General features: G+C 44.3%; 1 protein-coding gene across 5 annotated transcripts in view; it reads right to left on the bottom strand.

Annotated features, from left to right (window-relative positions):
- The window catches only part of TEAD1 (TEA domain transcription factor 1), a 269,685-nt gene extending 246,772 nt beyond the window's left edge, over positions 1–22,913 (bottom strand). For 3 of the 5 annotated variants that reach the window (XM_055356266.2, XM_063710976.1, XM_055356269.2), the window contains exons 1-2: positions 22,487–22,616; positions 21,750–21,902 (exon numbers count right to left, since the gene is read on the bottom strand). The gene's annotated coding sequence lies outside the window, so the exon portion shown is untranslated. Of the gene's footprint in view, positions 1–21,749; positions 21,903–22,486 lie in introns of all 5 variants that reach the window. The other 2 variants (XM_055356268.2, XM_055356270.2) reach the window with 1 other exon arrangement.
- Between the last annotated feature and the right edge of the window lie 1,254 nt (positions 22,914–24,167).

Genomic DNA, 24,167 nt, shown 5'->3' with positions numbered 1-24,167 from the left:
AGTAAAATCCTCTGATGTTCGAGATTCCCTAACAGAGGAAGTACTCACCTGTGCACTTTTTATTTTTCAGATTTATCACAGGGAAGCACTTGCCAAAGGCCACTGACAGCATGCCTTCCACATTGCTCAGGGATGGGCGGGCAGGGAGGGGTGGTACCACCAGGCAGGACACTCAGGTCTAATGACACACCTGGCCTGCTTTCCCCGTGCTCAGCCAACCAGAACTCTTCAGTGCCCCCAGGCACGACTGGGAAAATTCCTCACCTGCCATGCTTGAACCTAGCACCACACAGCCTAAATCCACAGGGCACACCAGGCAGCAGAAAGGACTAAGTCAAGCCTTGAAATGTTCCAGTCTGAGACAGGGTGGAAGTGGGTAGCCCTTCTTGTTCCCCAGTTAGCTAGACAGTCCAGGAACCGGAATCAGTTCCCTCAAACCCAATACACAGGAGAGCACAGGGTCCAGGACAGCTCTGTCTGCTGAGGGGAGCAGCCCTGCATGGCTGACCAAGCACAAGGCACATGTAACCAAATGGAGCTGCCTTTGCTGAACGGGGCCTCCCTAGGACAGCACGCAGGGTGTATTTCCCAACGAACTAGTCGGCCAAACACCATTTGGTTTCAATTAACAGAAACCCACTCCCACTAACCTAAGGTAGGAAAAAACGGTAAGGGAATACGAGTTCATTATAAGGCCAAGGCGTCCATCAGAAGACCCCTGAATCAGAAACTGCAGCCAACCCTCACAAGAGATGGAAACCAGGAAATAGAAAACCGTCAGGAAATGAGACTATTCCCTTGGTCTCTCGTCTCGTCCTCAGCACAACTGTGTTTCCCTGTCTCTCTGCAAAGTGACTTTATTCCACACTTCTCTATACCCATGGGTCAAACATCTACTCCCCAGTTAGGGTCTCCCTGAATTACAGTGTAAGCATCAAAGACAAACTGGGATTGCTATCTCAATCCCAAAAGAGGCAGGAGACAGAGTTTAACTCAACTTGGCTCAGATATCCCCACTTTGATCCAACAAAAGGTGGGTGAGCTGGTCCTACTATAGAAAGTATCTACCTGTCCAACACAATTACAAAACAAAAACAAAACAAAAAAACACACACAATGTAAATGACAGCCGCTGAATGAACTCCCACCTTTGTTAAATCCACAGTTTTCCTAAAGTATCATCTTGTCTTCTTAACCACTCTAAGGAGGCACAGCTGTACAGTCAGAGCCTCAAATAACAAGCAACTGTCTTCTTTGTAGCTTGCTTGTTGGTTGCTTGGGTTGGAGGAAAAAACCACTTTGTTGCTATCAAATAGGAATGTATTTCTGGTTCCTCCTTTTTTCTTCAGAGCAGAGTTCTTAGCAGGAATCTCACCTGAAAGGGGGCAGAACCTGGCTAAAATATGGCAAGGTCTTGGATGGCATGAATGCAAGGGTTGGGGAGACACAGGCACAGTAGAAACTCACACAACACACAAACAGAACTCAAGCCTTCTGGGGCAGGCTCAGAAAATAAAATAATCTGCCATCTATAGGAAATATCTGTTCAGTGTAAAGGTTAAGTGAGGCCCCTTCCTTACAAAAGCCACTGGGTTTTTCATAAAGTAACCCCAAAGAGTCCATCAGTCTGGGTCCATTTCACTTAAGGCAACAAACATTCCTCACAGATCATGGGCTGTGCTCTGTGTGGTTGCTAATAGGATAATCTGTTACAGGAGGCTTACAAATCCATTTACATTGATTTTAATTAATTAATCAATCCCTGGCCCCGAACAACTTGGTCTAGAGACGATAAGCAATTCAAGATTCAGTCTCTAATCCCAGCCTGAAATCTACATGAAAAGGAAGTTAACTCTCAGATCAATGAAGGACAAATAAAAATAACTGGATTTGTACCTCTCTTAACATAAGGAAAAATCTCCTCCAAGTTTAGACAGTGACTATTTACATGTTAATAAGAGTAATATATTTTCACAGTGATTTCCAAAGAAACTCACCTAAGACTAAGGAGTTTTTGTACCAGCCTGAAATCTGGAGAACCTCAGCCAGAAATTATGACTCTCAGTCAAGCCTCTAAAACCAAAATGAGCCCGACTTTCTCAACAGCTTATCAGAACCTTTTAGTGAGGCCTGAAGTTGAACAGAAAATTACCCAAACACAAAATACAAACGACAAGTAAGAACGAAGTGGCACTCGCCAGCCTGGCTGTGCGCTGAATTAGCCACACTTGATTAAAAAGCCAGGCAAACTTTTGCATTTGCTTTTATTTTATTCTTTACAAAGGCTGAAATAGAATTTGACCTTTCTGAGCTATTGCCAGCTATGAATTGGAAACAAGCTCAATTTAAAAGGTAGCATCAATATCTAACTGCTCATCATCTCAAATTTTTTTCCATCTTCCTCAGTGTCTTTTCACAGGGTTTGTCTACCCATGCTATTTTTAGACTTCTATCAGAACTTCCAATGACTCCATATAAACCTACAGTAGGGGGGAAAAGGGTCTCATTTCAGTCCCATTTTCTCAAATCCCACGCTAGCTAACACCAATTAGCGTAGAAAACGAAGGTAAGAGTTGGTAAATGAAAATGAGTCACACTCAATATTAATTTTTCTCAAGATTGAAAAAGCTCATAAATTCACAAGTAAAGCATAAAGCAACAGTGAGTCCCAACTTCACACAGAAACACCAACCCAACTCTGCTCTGACTTGGGTACGTACACAAAGTGGGCACTGCTCATAAAGGAGAAAAATAAATACGAGTCACAGCAGACCCAACGTTGGGAGACAACTTCGTGTTTCTCCCTTACTCTTTAAAATATTTAATAAAACAGTTATAAAACTGATTCTGAAGTCAGGAAGACTGGCGTGAAATACTGCAAAAGGAAAAAAAAAAAAAAAAAAGGACCCTGTATATAAGGAAGTAAATTGCAAGTAAAAGCAAGAGACAGGCCAGAGCTTGGCAGGCTGGCGAGTGCGTTAGTTTGTTCTCTCGTCTCTCTCCCCTCTCTCTCTTTTTTCTCTCCTTTCTCTCAAGTGAAGAACAAACAGAGTCCATACTTCAACTATACATATGGAATCCAGAGCTTTCTGCCTAGTGTCGGCTTGCATGTCCCCTAGTCTTAGGATTCACTGGAACACTAAAGCCCCTTGAAACATTTGCCATGTGTTTGCTGGGGCACTTCCCCGGACTCAGCCTGCCGCCTTTCCTGGCTGAGTTGTGCTGGGCCGCACAGCAGAGCAGGGTGTGCCAACGCAGCCTGACATTCAGATCAAGACCACAAATTATAAACAGTTTCAGTAAATTGACTCAAGTGCCTTTGTTCCTCAGACATACATCTTCCTACCAGGCAGCAGAACCTAACCACCAACGCGGCTATAGCCAGGACTGGGAAAGGAAGTTATTGAAGCCTGGATTTCCTGCCTTTGCTTGTAGCCAAGAACTATGAGGCTTGTAGTGGTTTCAGGAACTGACTCATCTCATGATTCATGGATAAGATACTGCTTTTAATATGTTTCTGACCCTAAGATTCAGGAAAATCAAAACCAGTCTGAACCTATGCTTCACCCTTATTTGCAAATGAATATTCACGGCAAAATAAACAGGAGGACAACGGTTACTGAAACAATGAAAACATCATGCCAGTGGCAGGAAAAGCGGAATGCAGGCATCACATGGCAAGCCGTCATCAAAGCTTAATCCATGGGCTGCGACTTAACAGCGTTTCAACTTCCCAAAAGTGGATAACAGGTGGGATAAGGTTTATTTTTAGATGTCATTCCCCTAGATGTAAAAATAGATTTAGCACAGCAATATTTTAATTCAGGCCCATCTGGGGTTGTGACTCTAAATATCCAGGATGTACAGAAGCATGTAGCTTAAGATTTAACTGTTCCAGTTGCAAACCAGAGTTCAGAGTGAGCAGACCAATGATTAATGGGTAATAAAGGACTCGCATTGGAACTCATTCTCTTAAATCATCCTCTGCTAGAAGGCTGAAATTCTGTATTTCCACCCATGTGCTGACTGGCCTTCTCTATCCTTTACTGTGCGCATGCACACACGCACACACACACGTGCACACAGCCCAGGACTTAAAAGCGAAGTTCTTTAAAAGTACTAAGCACCAGGGGCTCGCACCTCTGGCTGCTTTCCATGATGTTCCCCGTGGATTTATTCATCACAAAGAGGTCCCCACTAGAAAAAAGTTTTAAAGCCTCCCTCATTCATGGATTGTTGGGTTCTCCCCACTCTCCCCACACAAGACATTAAGCACAGGACCAGTAGGGGTGGTTTGCAAAAGCCTTTATGGGTTTCAACACAGCCCAGTTGCACAGAAGGAAAAGGGGGAAAAGAACACAAAAAACACAGGCTGTTCTGTGGGGTGGGGGTGGAGGAAGCAGTAAGAACAGTTGACCAGGCAAGGCCAAAGTGCAGGGGCCGGCTGGCAGGCGCTGCATGGCTGGGCTCCTCCAGCAGATTTACTGACATGACGTCAGTGGCTCCAGTCCAGCTTTTTCTTTGGTAGCTTTTACCACTTGCCTCCTGAAGCCTCCACTATATTAGGGAGCCACAGGACCATAATGAAAATTCCCTTTGTGAAACTGAGTTTACCGCGGGGCACAGAGGCCTGCCTTGTGAATTACGGGGCTCTTCCCCCTACTCTCAGTGCCCACGGAGGAAAGCGGGGGCGGGGGGGGGAGGGAAATAAACCCCTACAATACTGTACTTTCCTTTAATACAGAGGAACCATTACATTAAGCTTGCGGCTTTAAAAAGAAAAAAAAGCTGGGGTGCTGGGTGAGGGGCATTAAATGTGTATCCAAAATTTCCCGGGCCAGGATGCTGGTTAACTTCTCAGTGGTGTGGAGAATGATGATAATTTCAGGACTATTCACTTGTGCCGTCATGAGACTGTGTTGGCTGCACTGTGAACGCATACAGCTTTGTTTCACCAACAAAACAAAAAAGTATTACTGAAGCTAAAACTGTAGGTCTGAATGGAAACTCTGAAGAAAGCATTAGAGCGTGTCTTTAAAATGAGCCCTGCTTTGCTGGGGGGACTGGGGGGGGGGGGGGTGTTGGCCTAAGTGCATAGTCTATGATGCACCAACATGGGCATAAAACAATTTCCAAGAAGCAAAGACAGAAATTATAATACTAAAAATAAGTTTAATAGCAGACTTGTTAAATAAAAAACACTCATCTTAGACTTACAGGCCTACTACTACAGGCCTGCAGCACTAAAACAATAGCTATGTTACAACTAGGGATCCAATGCATAAATCTATCTAAAACTACAAATCTTTAACTTATTTAAGCTTATAAAAATAATAGACTAGTGATAAATTCTTTAAATGACTAGGACATTAAATACATTCTATTTTAAACACTTTGGAGAAGAAGTACAAAGCTTAATCAATATTTATTGAAACAGATGAGTACAAACATACCCAACAATACCATCGAAATACAGCTTGCAGCCTGAATGGCTCACAGTGGTAATAAGATAAGGAATCTCTCATGTCCTGGTTATGTATACAAGGAATAGAACAAACTATCAGGCAGACATGATGAAGGCAATGACTAAAGACTTCTGTGAAGCCTACATTAACATGAGCTTTGGCCTTCAGGAGGCAAGTCAAACCACAAACCATCCATGGTAATTCTTCAGTTTGGTCTTTTTCTTAAGGGAGGAAAGGACAAGATGACAAGCACAAGCATGAAAGTGGCAAATGAGAGCCAAAGAGGCCAGGCATGAGCAAGTGTGCAAGGAAAGCTTTTACCACGATTAGAGTTGACATGGCAGGCAGGATCCATTTCCAAAGGTGAGCAGATTATTCAACTGAAGGAGTGGGAGGAGAAACAAAGCAGAGAACCCAGCATACACATCATAGCCTGGAAACTCCATTTCTCACTAAAAGGAACCCAAACTCTGCAGAAATGGTTCATTCTATCTCCCAGAATACACAAGAGGTTGGACAGCAACGAAACTATAAAAGACTATTAATAGGGTCACATCAAAAGGCCACAGGAGCCAACTAAAGAAATTCCCACTGGCCAAAGATGAAACAATTTGAGCATCAGTAAGAGGAGGAACTGCAATGGACTGAAACACATTCAATAATTTAAAATCAGTGATTGCCTAATGATATGCAAAACAAAAAAAAAACTATCTTTCCTTTACAAACTATATGCTAGGTTAACCATATAGTTGCTAAGAGAAACCTTCTCCATAAAAAGAGGAATGGGTTGGGTGAGATGACTCACACCCGTAATCTCAGCAATTTGGGAAGCCGAGGTGAGCAGATCGCTTGAGCCCAGGAGTTTCAGACCAGCCTGAGTGATGAAACCCTGTCTCTACAAAAAAACTAAAAAACTAGCCAGGCATGGTGGCGCACTGACAGTCCCATCTATTTAGGAGGCTGAGGTCAGAGGATCACCTGAGCCCAGGAAGTCAAGGCTACGGCAAGCCAAGATCGCACCACTGCACTCTAGCTTGGGTGACAGAGTGAATGAGACCTGTCTCCAAAAAGAGAACTAGAGTATCAGAGAACCACCAGTTTGCAAAAACTACATGAAATAATAGATACAGGCAGAGATCATCAATCAATGGCACTAACATCACAGAAAAAGTGACACTGTACATTGTGTGCCTCCTGGTAGAATAGTAGCTATGAAATATTTGCATCAAAAAGGTTTTTAAAAACCCCTGAATTAGATCAAATGTCAACATCTAAATTCCCATTTATAGGAAATACAGAGGATAAGAGAATAAAATACACAGCACCATGGAGATACAACTGCAAAATCCAGAACGAGGCAGTCTAGAAGAGAAACACAGGGGCTTCTGTAACAAATCAATTACAAGAAAGGTGGGGATGCGATTTAAAGAGTTTTAAGAAACACAGCAACCAAATATAACCTGTTGCTCTGGTTTGGGACCCTCATCTAGACCAGCCAACTATGAAAAAACATTTATGAGACAATCAAGGAAATCCAAACAGTGACTAGATATTTGACGTTAAGGGCTTATTATTATTATTATTATTATTATTTTTGAGACGGAGTCTCACTCTGTCGCCCAGGTTGGAGTGCAGTGGCGCAATCTCAGCTCACTACAAGCTCCGCCTCCTGGGTTCACGCCATTCTCCTGCCTCAGCTTCGGGAGTAGCTGGCACTACAGGCGCCCGCCACCACACCTGGCTAATTTTTTGTATTTTTTAGTAGAGACGGGGTTTCACTGTGTTAGCCAGGATGGTCTCCATCTCCTGACCTCATGATCCGCCCACCTCAGCCTCCCAAAGTGCTGGGATTACAGGAGTGAGCCACCGTGCCCGGCCAACATTAAGGAGTTATTACAGTGCTGGTGTGATCACGGTATCATAGTTGGTTGTTTTTTTTAAAAAATAGTCATATTTTTAAAATATGTACTAATTTACAGATGAAACGGTATGACAACTAGGATTGCTTCCAAATAATCTGGTGGGAGAGGAGCCAGGAGTTTACAAGAATAGCCATGAGGTGATGATTGCTGCTGGGTGATAATGGGTGCACAGGGGTTCAATTGCCCTCTACTGTACTAAACTTTCCCAAAGCAAAGACACTGAAAATCTAAAATAAAAATAAGATTCTGCTCCTGACCCCCTCCTTCAAAAAGAGAGACAGATGCTACAGAAGAGGTACTTGGCACTCTACTTCACAGCTGCTGGATGATGGTAGTCACAATCATAATTAGCAGCAGCAGCTAACATTTATGAGACACTTCTCTGCGAGTCAGCACTGTGCTCACCCTCACTGAACCTGCACTATAACCCATAAGGAAGGCACTTCTATGTCCATTTCAGGGGTTAGGAAACCGTGGTTCAGAAGGATAAAGAGGTTGCCCAAGGTCAAACAGATAAGTGAAGGAAACCTGTGTCATTCCACAAGTTCATAAGCATAATGCGGATGAGAATGAGTTATGTTATTCCAAAATAGTAACAACTATCAAGAGTGCTGGGAACTCTATAAGCCAACAGATTCAATCCAGTGTTAAAGAGAGCAGAAGTGGTGCTTTTCTGATGACCATTTTTGGTGAAATGTAGTGAACTGCAGGGTAGAGTCTCTGAGATCTTAAAGTGATAAAAGCAGAGAAGAAAGGGTGAAAAGTGAAGGCGGGAAGGGTGGATGTGTTTTCCAGGGAGGAGGGAGAGACAACAGAAAATATGAAAACAAAAGGGAAATAGCCTGTCAAACTAAAAATTTAAAAACAAAACAAATAAACAAAAAAAAAAACAGAAAAACAACAAAGCAGGAAATCCAGCAAGAGGGAAAGCTGGGGCAAAGCTTAAAACTAAACCCAAAGGAGGAAGATGAAAAGGCAAATAAATGACCTCCAGTCAGACCAGCCTATGTTATTCGGGAGGAAAACCTCAGGACCCTGAACTGAGAAACTGGAGAGTGGAGGGAGCAAGAGACTTCTCCATGGGTTGGGGGAACCAACAGAGAGACTGACAGTGGGTCATTCGCTATATTTCATTTAAACTCACATGTGGAGAAGTACTATTATTTTCTCCACTTTGCAGAGGAGGAAACAAGAAGCCGAGATAGAGTTAATCACTTACTCAAAATCACACAGCCAATAGGCAGAACTGGGGCTGCAACCAAGATCTGACCTCCAAGCCATGCTTTCCGGCTCCCTTACTAAATACACCAAGCACTAGTAAGAACTGCACGGTTAGGACAACACCAAAACAGCTAACAGAACCACCTGGGAAGAATTTAAGAAATGCATGAAGACTAAGAAGGTACAAGCAAGTTGGGAAGCGGGGAAAGTCATGAGCACAGAGTCCTAAAAACTGGCAATCAGTGATCACACACCTTTTAGCTGAGAGACACCAGAAACAGGTAGACAGGAGGAAAAGATTGTATCAACCAGCCCCACTGCCTCCCACCAAAAACCAACCAAGGTGTCAAAGAGGGGTATCAACCCTGTAAACAACCCCATTTCAAAGACCCAGTGTCTTTTTCAGAGTCCTGATTATGAAGGGCTCTGGGCAAGCACAGTTAACTCTCTTCTGCCAGCTGCCCCATCACTGCCCATCACCTATCACAGGCTAAGCTGGTCACCTGGGTGGGAAGAGAGAAATTCACCCCATCTCAGCAGGTTCCCAAGCACTCCCATTCTCAACAAGTGAAGTCAAGGTCATCTGCCTAAACCCTATCCCCAGCATGAGGCCATTTCCATATCTAGGCCTACAGGGTGATGGAGGGGGCTAACTTATTCTGCCTGCCTGCCAACACAGCACATTCCAAAGCAAAACCAGATAAACTGGCAGGTCCAGTTCCAAACTTCCAAACTACAGCAGTCCCCCCTACCCACTACACCCACCTAGAGAATAGTTTGGATTAGCCTGGCCCGGAGGAGTCCTGCCCCCTTCTCTCTCAACGGTGAGTATAACCAGTCACGGGGGTGAGGGGTACTGGTCCCCACAGTCCTGGAGGACTGAAACCACAGGGGAGACGTGAATGGGGTAGGATAAGTAATCTCTGAAAGGCTCAACTGAGACACACCCAACTTTTCAAGACCTTAGCCATATGTTTGTAAGAGGGAGTAAAATGGGCCACCAAGAAAATACAAGTATTGTGTCCTCATTTTTCTGGGCAAATACACTAAATGAGAAGCCTACCTTTGTTTCAATGGCACAATCTATCTTAACTCCCTTCAAATGCCACAAGAAAACCTGATAGGTGACTTGATGTGCAGTCCTTTGTTAGCCTGACAGCTGTGGAGTCACACAGATAAAGAACTGGTTTTAAAGTGTAGCTGTGTGATGTTGGGTAGGTCACTAAACTTCTCTGAGCTTCACCTTCTTCAACTACAATTGCAACTCTTATATGGGCTTAAGACAGAACCTGGCCTGTCAGCCTTCCCTTCCTATCCAAGAAGCCCAGGAATGAGCACAACTAAAAGTGAACTCAGCAGTACTGCTCCTCCCCAACAAAACCTGTCTTTGAGGGTTATGGATGGTATGATAAGATAAGTTTTCCAGGACCTTTCTGCCTAAGGGCTCACACATTTTCTCTCTTTAATCAAAAGCACAGCACAAAAAACAGCTAGAGGGGCAAGAGGCAGTACAGCATCATCTTCCCAGAAAGATAAACCAAAGATTTTCAAATGACTTACCTAAGGTCACTGGAAGAGCCATAGCAGAGGATTCCCAACCAGGACTTCCTTCCACACCAGCTAGAAGTGGAGAGACCAAGACCCAGCACTTGGAGGACCCTCAAATGCCTTCTCCCAGTGAACCACCCCAACAAGGTAACAGTTCTCCAGCAGAGTTCTCAACAGCAAAGTCTAGACGCCATTGTTTTGGTCAGAGCTGAAACACTGGACTGAACACCTCCACTCCTGCCTGAAGTCACTGCCTAAGGCACATCACAAAATAACTAAACAGTGGTGTCAAAAGAACCACCAGGAACTGAACAGTGTCATTCCGATTACTTTTGGTTTTAGACAAAGTTCTAAAAGTACTAAAATTTCTTTTAAAATTTCTAAAATTCCACTCCATGTTCTCTGGCTTATCTATTTAGGTGCATCATAGGACACCATTACACAGTCTCCCTCAGAACAAAGGTAAGTGAGTTTGAAACCTAAGAATGTCAAGAGTGCCAAGACCACAGGTTCTAAAATATAATCTGAAATCCCCCAATTTCATACAGTACAAACCAACCTTTCAGAATACCACTGAAAAAAAACTTCTTTCTAAATTAAACTTTTTTGGTCTAAAAGGAAATGAACCAATGCTGAATCATTCCTGTGAATGATGAGAATTATTTTTAAAAAAAATACTTATGAGTGCATCCACAGAAAAGAACAAGGTTTGAAACAATTTGGTTGAAATGGCACAGGTTTGAAGGGAAAGTTGTTTCCTGAAATTCCCCTCTATTGTAGCTCTGGCCTCAGAAATGGCCTGGGACAGTCCTTCAAAAGTAATACTGTTATGAGCTCAATACCAAGACACCACAAAGCCCTCCTGCCTGGGATTTTCTCTCCATTCTAGAAAAGTCTAGTCTGCCAGTTTCCCTGACAATTTCCTATTAGTACCATAGGCATATAATTTATCATCCAAACTGGGACATTTTGATAGTAAAGGAGGGTTCTTTAAGGATTATGCCAAGAGAAGCAACATAAACCAGGATTATACCAGGCAAACAGGTACTCAGCCATGGGGAACCATAAAGGGCAGCCCTGTAGAAAATACAAATAGGCAAAACTGCCACAAACAGTAACCAGGAGGAAGGCAGCCAGGATCTGGTGGATGGACACAGGAACAAGGAAGACCAAGTTAAAATTAAGAAAAAAGCTAGGTAGAGCAGAGCCTGAAACTTGAGGTACACATTAACCTGATTCTAGGTCCATTTTCTCCCATTCTTAAGTCAATCTGCAAATCAGATTCAATGACTGATTTGTGGCCTCCCATGCCTTCCAGGTGTCTCCTCTTCATGATCTCCCACTTTATCCTTTATGACTTAGTTACTGGATTGTTTAAAAGTACAGTCCATAAGGATGGGTTACCATGGTAAACATTTATCATTAGGGAGCACATCATTCCACATTATTGAAACTGATTCTTTCTAAAGTAAAAAAGTTTCATTTTAAATACTACTACTGTTTATCTGTGAAACGAACTATATGTTTTTTCCTGGCTCCTCTCTAAAACCAACTGGTAGAAACTCTTCTTATTAGGTCTGATTATCAGTTTTTAATCACTCGATCACCGAAAAACATGACAGCCAGAGTGCTGGGGATACCATGGTGGGCATGACAAGATGCTGTTCTGTGTGGTGACTAGATCCAGGGTTTTATTTCTTTATGAGATATGATTCACATACCATAAAGTTCACCCTTTTGAAGTATGTAATTCAGTACTTTTAGTAGACTCCCAGGGTTGTGAATAAGTGCTTTTAAATATATTTTCTCCCCTCATCCACTGTCAGCCTGCCTGAATCTAAGTCTCTCTCCTCAACCAGACTACTCTCCTCCCTCAATAAGTCTTCATTTTAATTTTTTTAAAGACTGGGAAACCAGATTAATTAGCACACATGTCTATACACTGCTTAAGAGACAACAAGAAAAGATGTCAATAAAATGCAGGTGGTCCCTGGCCCAGGCTCACACAAAGCAATCTTAACTGCTCAGACCAGTCACCAGGAGTGGCCCAGATCTAAAAACACAGGGACATTGACACACCCAGAAGTGTAGCTGGGAATGTGAGCAGAGCAGGACCAGCTTAAGCCAGCTGACTTCGAAAACACAAGGTTCTATCACCAGCTTCCAGAAGGAACTCAGCTCATCTACCCAGGAAGTACCTGGAGTTAGGCACTGGAATTCACAAACATCCTCTTAAACATGCAAATACACTGGCTAAAGAGATGGGCAACGATTCATTCACATGAGTGTGAATTATTATTTGAGTGACATTTAAGGCCCAGAGGAAGCGAGTCTTAGGAGAGGGGCAAAGATTTATCTCTGGAGCTTGCAGTACTGAGAGAAACAAATGGCCTAGGTTTTAACAGCAGCCACACCTACAGCTCTAGCCTACCGAGCCAGCACTTACCTAATCTAAACTTTACTCCAACTCTTCCAAGTAGATAACATCATCCCCATTTTCCAGATGGAGAAACTGCGGGCACAGAGAAGCTAAGCAGCTAGCCCAAAGCAGGTATTAAGAGGTGCAATGAGGGCAGCAAAAGTACCTTTCTTCTCCGCACCTGAAGCTGAATGCCCTCTGCACCCCAGGGGGGATTATGCAATGGTTTTACAAGAAGGCCGAAGACCCTAAGCATTGTTTTGCTATGAAAAGATGAGTTCCATTCAACCACTTACAAAAGAACTTTTACAACCCAACCCCAATGTTAGGAGTGTGGCTTTCAAGCAAGAAGCTAAGGAAAAGGTTTTCTTTTAGACAGATGAAGTTGCACCATGCTATCCAGTTTTTGAAGCATTTCCATTTAATTAATACTGGGTAAGGAATGACCTCAAATATTATGTATTTACTGATGGATTTCCTCCACTTTATGAATAAGGGAAGTGTGGTTCAAAGCGATTAATGGTCAAGGGCTTTATGGGCTTGCCTCAGCCTCTCCTAGATTTCTATCTGTTTGCCTGAGACCAGGAATCCGGCTCAGATTCTAAGTAAATGCCTCAGCCTTGGGTGTTCCTCAAGGGTCACTGTCCAGGGTGACTTGGCAGAAAATCCTTAAAGATCTATTATGCAACATGACATTTGCAGTTGCTATTTACTGAGCATTCACCATACCATGTGTCTGGTATATAGTGGGCACAACTGAAATTTATAGATAGGGACACCGAGGCTTGCAGAGAACAAGTAATTTGTGCAAGGCCACACTAGCAAGTAGCTGAGCCAACGTGTGTCCAATTCCAAATCTGTGATTTTGAACCCACATTATCCTGTCTTTTCCAAACCAAAATCAGGAAACAGCCCACTGTTCATGTCAATCAGTTCCCCCCTCCTACTCCTTTCAATTAATTCCTCACAGCCAAGTTTCAAATCTGTAGTAGCCCATTACTGGCAACAAACCGTATCGATATGTGAGGGTTAAGTTCATTACTCAGGAGAATATTTCACAAGGTTTGTTTATTTTCTAACAACCTACTCCCAACTCACCCCCCAAAATGGCATCTGGAAAAAATCCCCCTGTTCCTTCAAAGCCCAACTCCAACATCACTTCCTCCACAAAGCCCTCCTCAGTTCCTACCACAGGGCAACACAGCTCTTCAGATGTATCATGAGGGCTTACCCCAGTAAGTATGTTTCCCCTTTATTCTGATGTTACATAAGGAAATCCATGCTCCTAAAAAATATAAACGTGTAAAAAACCCCACTCCCTCAAATCAACCCTCAAGGCACCACCCATCCATAATGTATAACCTCCCAGATCCTTAGGACTAGAGATGCAAACGTGTTGTTTCAACATTTCACTAACCCCAAGACACGACTGCCGGTAAGATGCAGCAGGATTTTATTTCAGACGTACTACTGTGAAACAAATGATGTCACAATGCTTATCACTTAGAAATATTATTTTATACATATTGAAACTTTTTACCCTCTATCAATCTTATGCCTACATAAAAAGGAAAACACAAGCTAAATAAATCGGGTAACATAAGCTAAAGTAACTTCTCAGAGTGATCAGTGTCCATACACTATCACCCTCTGTAACAACAAGGGTATTCTTAGGAATGCTCACTACTGACTCTGGGATTTTTTTCCTCTCCACTGCATTCACTCCACAGGCTTTGGTGAGCGCATGCAACATCAAGGGTCATTACCACCACCTGGCCAGCCATGATTGTCAAACACATCCCAATTTCAAAAATGTTCAAGCATGTTAAAAATGTGTACCTTGGAACTCACGAAATACCATACACACAACTTTCCCACTGGATTGCCATGACCTCTGTACATGCCTGTTTTCCTTGCTAATCTGTAAACTCTGCCGGGCAGGGGAGTTTTACTGATCGCTGTTCATTAGCCACCTTTTCCTAATTACTAAATCCCTGGCACACAGTAGCACCCATAAATGTTTAAACGCTCAGTGGCAAGTAGTAGCTCCATGAAAACCAGGAGCATCTGGATTTCAAAGTGCCCAAGGTGAAGGGAAGAGACAAGGAAGGAAAAAATGAAAAACATGGTGGTTTATCCACAGTTCATCTCCAGAAAGCCGTCAGGATTACCCTTCCTACCCCCTCATTTTCCAACACCAGGCATACCACCCAAGGACCTCTAGGAGCATCCCTGCTACTCAGAAAGCAAAACCTCTATAAGCAGCCAGACAGAACTCCATTCTCAAGCCCCTCACCAGTAACCGTGACACACACCTCTACAATCCCATCTGGAAACAACTGCTACACTCCCACGAGGTAAATGAATGCCGAGCACAGAGAAGGTGGTTCTGGTTCATTTTATTGCTTCCCCTGGATCGAAAGGTGAGACCTTAGTTTTGTGCAGGCTTATCTTTAAAACCAATGAAGAACATCTTAGTGAATTCCATAAAGATTCAGCCTATGTTCCTAGGTACACTGCCTCACAAATATTGAGGGAAGAAAATCACACTCAGAATTAGAAGTGGCCAAATTTAACCTGATTCTATCTGCAGACAAAAATTAGAATATCTAGATCAATGGTTCCCAGCCAGGAGCGGATGTTATGATGGGGCCTTTCAGAAATACAGACACACTGCACCTACCACAACCCACCTAAGCCTCCACAGGTGGTGCCCAGGCTGTAAAAGCTCCATGGAGGCTGCAGTGCACACGCTAAGGTGGGAACCACTGATGTGGCAGGAGCTTCCTGGAGCAGGAACAGAAAGAGGCTGACCTGGGTTTCAGTCAGAACCATCCTGAATTAGCCATGTAAATGGATCTATGTGCCCTGAATGAAAAACCCAAAAGGCAAAATGTGAGAAAAGGTGCAGGGCCTGGAAAGGTGAGTGAGAACACGCAGGCAGCGGGAGACAGGAGCGGGGCAGACAGCCTCGCCCTAGCTTCTCCCATGCCTGCCATGTATCAGAGACACAAGTATTTGGTGAATGAGGGTCACGTGGGTGATGAGCACATGGTCATGCACACCATCAGACTTCCACTGAGCCACCTACTAAGTGCAGATTCCCTAAGCTGGCTCCAGCTGAGGCAAGAGTTCCCCTACCAATCCATCAGTAGGGGAGATTTTAGTTTTGCTTCAGCTTCACTGGACACTTGAGTGGTGTTCTGGAAGCATTTTCCACTTTCACAATTTCTAAGCATGAAGGAAGCTGCTTCTTGCCTCCAAATTACAAACGGCACATTCCCTGATTTCAAATTATATAAATGGTAATAATTTTTGCATTTTACGGCTAAGGTAAAATTTAAAGATGAAAGGAAATGAGGGAGGTATTCTGAATGCATAACAAAACTAGAAACCTTTCATCAAAATTTAAAAACAGTATCAAACTTACTGCTTCAATATTTAAAGCAAAAGCAACTTTGAATTAAGAGAATTTCTCGGCTCGGACAATATGAAATGTTATTAAGTATCTGTTTTCTGTTTTTCTCTCAATGACAATACATGACAAGGTCTTCTAAGTGCCCAGGATTTCAAGATGGGGCTGATGGTTCCTTCAGCTAATGGAGCTCTAACTCTAACCAGCATTGTCTCTCAAAGGCTTTGAGATGAAAAGGCAGCCAGGGAGAAAGGATTGAAAGAGATTCCACCAAAGGAAGCATCCGCTCACAATGGTTTCAGAATCAGTTAGCCCCCAAGACACCCCCAGCCACAGTAATGGGTGATCTGAAAATGAAGCATATCAAAATGCTATTGATAAGCTAAATTACCAGACAGCTTATCTGAGGCCCACATCCGCCATATGGTGCCCCAAGTTCTGCCGCCTGTTGCTGCCATAACAATAGGCACGCCTACCCAGAAAGCACCATCAGACAGAAACCCAGCAGCGGCGGCATGTGGGGCAGCTACTGTGTTTACATTTTATTTTGTGCCATTAGCTTTGTTCCTCCCCCTATCCCAGTAGGGATTTGAAACACACACACACTTAATGTCACAAATCCCTGTTACCTGCAGAATGCATGCATGCAGTCTGCATGTGAGCACGTGTACGGGGATAGATCAGGTGAACAGAGAGAAAACCAGATGTCAACTTCAGAAATGGAGCTGCCCAGTGGGGGAGGGCGAGCCAGGCAGGCTCCCAGCTAGAGCTGCAAGCAGACAATGCGCTTTTCTCAACAGGCTCGGGCGGGCGGGCCTCGGGGAGTGGCTATTTAAAACACTTGGCTCCTTTTATTTCACCACCACGGAAGTGAATTCGGTTCTTAAGTGCCAGAGCAAATGAAGTCATTTGGTTTCCGCGGGCTCTCCGCATCTCAGCAGAAGGAGTCAGGCTGGACGAAAGTCGGAAGGCCCATCTAAGTTGTTCTTTCTTACAATTAAAATTGATTCCTGGAGGATTAGGCGCTTGGGCTTCATTTAGTTTTTTTCTTTGAAAAGCTATTAAAGTCAAAGAAAAATTAAGGGATACAGACACTGGGATGAAAGCCGTCAAAGACGACTCCCTTCACAAAATGCCATCAAGTCACAGAGTAAAGAAGGAACAGATAAAGCAATTACCTTCTAAAGGCTTGGCTGGTATAAAAGATTAACAATGATTTCTGTCAAATAAATTCATAACAATTTTGTATTTCTGCTCTCTTAAAAGACTCCCATTTTTGCAGATGGTAATAAAATATTCATTTATTTAGTTTACTATCTATTAGAAAAACACTGGTTTTCAAAGAGAACTCAGCAGTATGTAGCATCAGGTTATACAAAAATGCTTGGATACAGAGCAAAGCAAAAAAACAGTCTCTTTCTTAATATTCAGATCTATTGAATTATTACACAAAGGCACTCATTTCATTCCCCTAGATTTACTCACACCTAAGCAGACAACATTCTTGGATGAACTTTTCAAATTTTCTTAAACATTCCAAGTTTAAAAAAAAAATCCCCTTTCAAGTTAAATTGAGATTGCACTTGAACACCATCCAAGAGCAGAGCTGAACTGAATTATGATAATTAGAAAGCTGTGCCTATTAAAAAAAAAAAAGCAGCACAGTTGATGCATTTTTTTAAAAAAGTTCATGCCAGAGAATATAAGTTCAATATGTTCTCACATAATTAACATTTCCCACCATTAGCAGCAGTTTTTCAGTTTATGTATCAGTAAGAACAACAGTGTTGTATATTCCCAGTCAAGAGTGTTTCAGTCACTTTACACATACATCTAAACCTGTCAGATGCCTAAAAGCAACCAGAATTTCCCATTAGAGATGATGGATGCTTAACTTGTTCATCAACAAGCCAGCTTTTTCTTTTAAGCCCATTTTCCAGGGTCCCATGCCTGCAAATTAAAACTGCTAATGAAATCCTAGGACAGAGCCTTCAAAACAAATGTGAATCATGAAAAAGGATAGAAAGCATTGCATTAGGATAGTAAAGACCAGTTTTAAACAAGCCGGGGTGGGTGTAGTGCATGCAACACACCCTTCCCTTGGCCTGCCACAAAGGTAGAAAAAAGATAGCTTTTTACGAGGACCTTCCCCCTACTCCCCACCACCACCACCACCACCACCACTACTACCATTATCCAATCAAGAAGAGGAAACGAGTGAGTTTCACGGTTAGCCAAGACTCCCGGACTATTGGAAACTATTTTTTTGAGAATCCTCTCAACTATGCAAAAAGTCAGTGGACCAAAAGGAGAATTTAAAAGCTAAGAGTAACCTACCCTTGTAAGAAACATCATCCTGAAAACCCACCCACCAGGGCATCCCATTTTTACTTTGACTAAAATAAAACACATATTTCAAAGCTACCCTATTCTGTACCACTACAAAACTGGAATGTATTTGAAAAAATGGTCAAATTTCAATTCCAAATTCAAATATGGACCACGAAGCTCATAATGAGAATCTTACAGATTGAGGACACTCAAGAGTTCACAGCTTTGAAACAAAAAATAAAAAGCCACAGAAAAACACTCCAAGTATTTAGATCCAAATATACTAGCACTCCACAAACCATCCCAAGAAGAGGGAAGCCCCAGAACTTCCCTGATTTCAGAGGTACACAGTAATTGCAATACAACAAGGTCTAAATAAGGTGTCTGTCAAAAAGCTCGACCCTGAATATGAAGTGCGTAGGATGGACTTGAATTACCTGATTTTATCACTTTTATGAATATGAAAGAATACAATATATCACTGATGTGGTTCAAACACAACTCTAGATGCAACTTAAATACCACAAGGTAATCTATGCCTTATTATAAAATAAGAAAAAGCACCATGCAGCTATAAAAGATTGTGCCAGCCATCAATCAGTCCCCAAGCAGCCCAGCAGCAGCACAGCCTAGGTTTGTCAAAGGGGAATAAGCTTACAATATATTTTTCTGGCTGAGTCCAAAAGTTGGACATTAGCAGTTTGCAGTTCCAGTCACTAAACTCCAAAGGGGCAGCTGTAACGCTCGCATTTAACAACAAGGTTGGCTTGCATTTTCTTGCAGTTCTACAGAGAAATCTGGACACTTCTTTTGGCCACATTCTTCAGTCTTTGGAGAAAACAGACCCTAAAGTTTTACCACTAAACAGATTTGACCTCTAAACACAGCTTTCATATTTATTTATTTATTTATTTTCCCTTTCACAATCTCTCTACTGGGTACAAGTGCCTAAAATGGAGCTTAAAAGTGTTATCCACCTACTGTCTGTATGTGAATATGGTCATTTTTAAGTCCACCAGATCATACATACAGTTATTTGCACTAACCTTGAGTGATAAGACACAATTTTCATTTGCAGGCAGCATAATTATGCTCACAATTAACACATAACACATGAGATTAGAGAGAAAAGTAATCCCACAAATGCCCAGGCTCTTGTATGACCACCACGTATGAGAGATCAATCCATTTCTGAAGCAACCAACCTTAAAATATTGTTAATGTCACAGCTCATTTCTTCAAAAGTCTATTTAATATTTGGGATCTACATGCTTTAAACTGTTCATATTATATACTTTTCTGCTGAAAATGTAATGACAAATATGATCTAAACACCGATGATAAAAGTATATTCTTCCCAAATGTTCCCGTTAAGAAATGCCCTCATAATTGTTGCTCTGTATTCTAAGAACCAACAAAACACAAAATTGTTTATAAACTGCTGAAGCTCAAGCAGGGAAAAAAACTCGAACATTTTTTTCCTTATGACTTATTTGTTCCTTTTTCTAAATAAAAGGGGACTCCAGTCTCCCAAGTGAGTATACTAATATATAATTCCTGCTGTATAAAGTAAGTGGGGGGAGAGAGGAAATGGGAAAGGGAGGAGGAAGCCGACTCCCCCCAGGCTGCCCTCCCAAACCCGCCCTTATGTGTAATTAGTTTGCTGCTGGGGCCTGGGCACACATTGTACCACAAGGCAAGGAAAAGCCTCTCAGTGAGAAATTCCTATCAGTCTGGCTCAAACTAAATTGGGATGTCCTCCCCCTTTAAATTAAATTTAATTAAGTATATGTCATGGTGAGTCCTGGTTTTTGTTTTGGGGAAAGAAAAGAAAAAAAACCCTCCAACCCTCCAATAATCTCTCTCAGGCATGTCCCCCGGAGTTCATTACTTTATAAAGGATCACGCAGAGGAGGAATTTACACAGATTCTTCTCTATAATTTTCTTTACCCATATTGTCAAAGCAAAGTGTCATACTGGTTTTGTTTCAAGCTCGTTTTAAAAAAAAAAAAAAGTTCTAATATTCCCCTAAAACTGCAGATCAAATAATATTTACCATTAAAGTAAAAATAAAATAGTCTACCTTGGCATTTTGATACCATCAGCAAGAACCCGTAATGGATATCATTTTTTATACCAACAATAAATAAAAGAATTGTTAACTGTTTAAAACCTGAAACCTGAGAGTTCAACACAGAGTTGCACATACAAAGAAACACTAAACAAAAATATCTGTGACCATTTATGGAAACAGTGAGATTAGAAAAATAAGCCTTTCCCCAAAAATTCAACAATTCAAAACCTCACTACTGACAAAAGGTTCAACGAATCCATTTGTCTTTCCTGAGTCACTTTGTAATTAGTTCTACTATTTCCTTCTAAAGAGGAAAAGATTCCTAAGGAAGTTGGATTTAAGTCTAGTCCTTGTAAGCATTCAGATATGCTTGGACCCGAAGACCCTGCTGTTTACAGAAGGGGGGCACAAACCCAACAGTGAAAGGGTGAAGCACCGGGCGTAGCCTGAAGACTGTTCCCCAATCTGTGCCTCAGAGAAGCCCCTATCCGTAGAAGACCAGCAAGATTCACTGCAGCCTGCAGAGAAAGGAGCCCACTCCCGGCTGTGACTACACAGTGGATCACATCTCCCTGAAGGGAGGGATATGTCTACTCAGGTAATCATTGCAGGCAACTAGCGCACCCCAAGCCATCAGACCACCTGAACTTCCAAAAACAACCAAGGTGGAAAGCGGCGAGAAAGAAATCTGTGGTTGTTGTGAACTGATAAGGTTCTGCTCCTTCGCAATACGTGTAGTGTTTTTAGTATTTCTTTTTACTATTTTGAAATGTGGCAGGCTTAACAGACCTTTCTATCCCAAGACCTGGGCTCCTTCCAAGGCACTGTTTTTAAACAGGGCCTTTTTACATTCCCTGCTCCTGGAACATCATCTGTCTCTAAGTTTCCAGGGCTCACTGAGGTCAATTTTCATTTCTGCAAATCACAGGAAGCCACTTGCTTCTAAGAAGTTAACAAGCCTCCTGAGAAACGCTGGTGGCTGGTATTTCATTGTTTCATAAATATTTTTATATAGTGACACTATCCAACTTTAAATAAATCTTTTTTAAAAAGCAATTTAAAAGCAAAGAAAATTCTGATCTGGATTTCATTTATTTTCATGAGAGGGGAGGTGTGAGCCCTCATTGTTTTCGACTCATTAAAAATATTGCTTTGATTTTTTAAAAAACACAAACGTTATTTTTTTAAAAAGAAGAAAAGTCACAGAAGTTGAACTTTCTTTAAAGCGGGACTCTGGACTTTTGAAAACAAGTGTTGCTGTTACGAACAAAGACTAGAAGTGTACCCAGATTTTCTCCCCCCCGGGGATCATTTCTCTTCCAATAAACAAACAAATCCCCCAGTATTTCCTACCGAAAGGGAAGGGAAGTTTTCCAGGGAGAGTCTCCTCCTGGGTTTGGTGGTAACTGCGACTCAGTCTTTTTTGGACACAATGTTTCTGCTGACTCCTGAAAATTTTCCACTTGAATGTGCAATGAAGCGGCGGCGGCAGCGGCAGCAACAGTCCTGGAGAAGCGGCAAAGACGACCGTGCCCTTTTTCATCTTTGAGAAGAAGGAGCGAACCCCCCGCCAGCGGCACAAGTCTGCGCAGACCCGGGCCGGCCTCGGGGGTACCCGGCGCCGGGGGACGGCGGCGAAAGCAGGGGGGTGCGGGCCGGCTCCGGGCTCCGAGGCGGCGGCTCTGCCCGCCCGCGCTCGCTCCGAACTTCTGGCTCCCCAGCGCACCCCGTCCAAGGCGCCCGAGGGTGTGTGCGTGTGTGCGCGTGCAGGCGGCGGGAGAGGGGGCGCGCGGGGGGCGCGGCGCGGCCGGCCGGGCGCCTCCAGGGCCCGCCTGTTGCCGCGCGGGCTCCCAGCGCACGGCCCAACTTGGCGTCCTGGCAAGTCGCGCGGCGGCGCCCGGCCGCTCACCTCGGAGGGGGCGCGGGGAGGCGGGTGTGGGGGCCCGGCCGCGGCCCTCCGCGTGCCCGCCCGCCGTCGCACACAAAGCAGAGCCCGCAAAGAAAGAGCGGCCCGCGAGGGACGCGCCGCCGGCCCCCCGCCGCCCCGTGCGCCCCCCGCACCCCAGCATCCGCCCCGCGCGCCAACTTACCTCGGCCCAGGGAGCCGCCGCAGCGCCCAGCGAGTCCGAGGCAAACTTCGGCGCCGCTTCCCCCGCCCTCTGCTCGGTGCCCGGCTCCCTCCCCGGCTCCCGGTCCCTGGGCCCGGCCACCCCACCCCTGCCTAGCACCGCTCCTGCCCCGGGGCCGGCTGGCGCGCTGGGCTGCTGCCCGCGCTCCGGGCAAAGGTGGAGGGGTGGGGGGGCGTCACTGCATGGCCTGTCCCTGGACGCGGCCGCCCCGGGCCCGGGCCCCGCCGCGCGGAATGGCCCGCAGGGTGGAAGCGAGTCTGCAAAGTGCTTGGTGGGCGCCCGCGGCGGGCGGCGGGGCCGCGGCGGCGGCAGCAGAGGCTCGGCTCGGCTCAGGCGGCGCGGCGCGGCGCGAGCGATGCTAAGAATGTTCGGAATGAGGACAGGAATGAAATGAACGCCAGGACCGAACTCGCTCCGGAGGGGTGGGGCCTCGGTGACGTCATGCGGCCTACCGCCCGGGGCTGGAGGCGGGGCCTGCCGCCGCCGGTGACGTCATGGGGAATCGGGGCGGACCGGTGCGGCTGCTTCGCCGTTGGGGCGCGGGCTTTCGGCAGCTGGGCGGAGTCTCGCGCCCACGGGGGAGCGTGGCTCGCGCGGGAGCCGCCCTCCGTCTCCCGGCGCGGGCTCCGGGCTTTGTCCCGAGCCGGGGCGGGGCGGGGCGGGGCGGACGGGAGCTGCGCGGCTTGGAAGTCCCTGCGCTCGCGCGAAGAACTCTGGAAGCCTGGGTTCCTTCCAGGGGGCAGGCGCCGAGGCAGGAGTTGCGCGCGACGCGCCTACCGTGCCTCAGTTTCCCTAGTCCGGGACGCGGAAGCGTGGGTGGCTGCGTTGAGTGCTCCCGGACTCGCGGAAGTCTGCAAGTGTAGGGTAGAGAAGTTGTCTTTCTGGTGATGCAGATTGTTGCTCTCGAGCGCGGTGGACGCCGTCTCCGGGCCAGATTCCCAGCCTGCCATTTCTTCTCTTCCCTTTCACTTTTATAAAAGTTCACAGCTCTCACTCAAGTCGAAATCTGTCTTACGGTTGGGAAAGGAAAACCTTTAGCCTAGCAAAGAAGGATAATTACAGAGTTCGTAATAAACCTGCCCTGCTAGCAAGGTCTTCTCCAAGTCAGTTAAAAAACTAAGTTCACTCATCTCTGCCGGTTGTACTTTTCAAAAGTAACTTCCTAAACTTTAAAATGCTGCATCCGGCGACTTTAAGTTAGCCCTTTATTGAGAAACTTTATTTCATTATTAAAGGAATCATTTTAACCCTGCCATTGGAGGTAGTGACGCAAAAGTGACATAGACTCAGTCGGTAAATCAGAAAACGGGTAAAATTGACCCACTGGGGACAGAACCGTCTAAAGTTTCGGGTGATTGTTATAATTATTTAACAAGCTGCAAAGCAGTTCCCGCACAGTGGACCTCATTCGTTCTAGGCACTTGGCTCTCTTTTCCAGCTGAGGCCTCAGGATTAAATAACAGAACATATTTTGTGCCCGAGGAATCCCTATATCCCTATATATGGGTAACTGAGGAGACTAGACTGTGACTTACTGCAACACATTTCTACAAAACATAACTTTTACTAATACATTGTTTTCCTTTTTTTTTATTTTATTTTTTTTATTTTATTTTTGGAGACAGGATCTTGCTCTGTCACC

This window comes from Gorilla gorilla, chromosome 9 (assembly GCF_029281585.2).
Source record: "Gorilla gorilla gorilla isolate KB3781 chromosome 9, NHGRI_mGorGor1-v2.1_pri, whole genome shotgun sequence".
NCBI lineage: Eukaryota > Metazoa > Chordata > Mammalia > Primates > Hominidae > Gorilla > Gorilla gorilla.
Note: the sequence above shows the minus strand (reverse complement) of the source record. Positions and strands in the feature narration are given on the sequence as shown.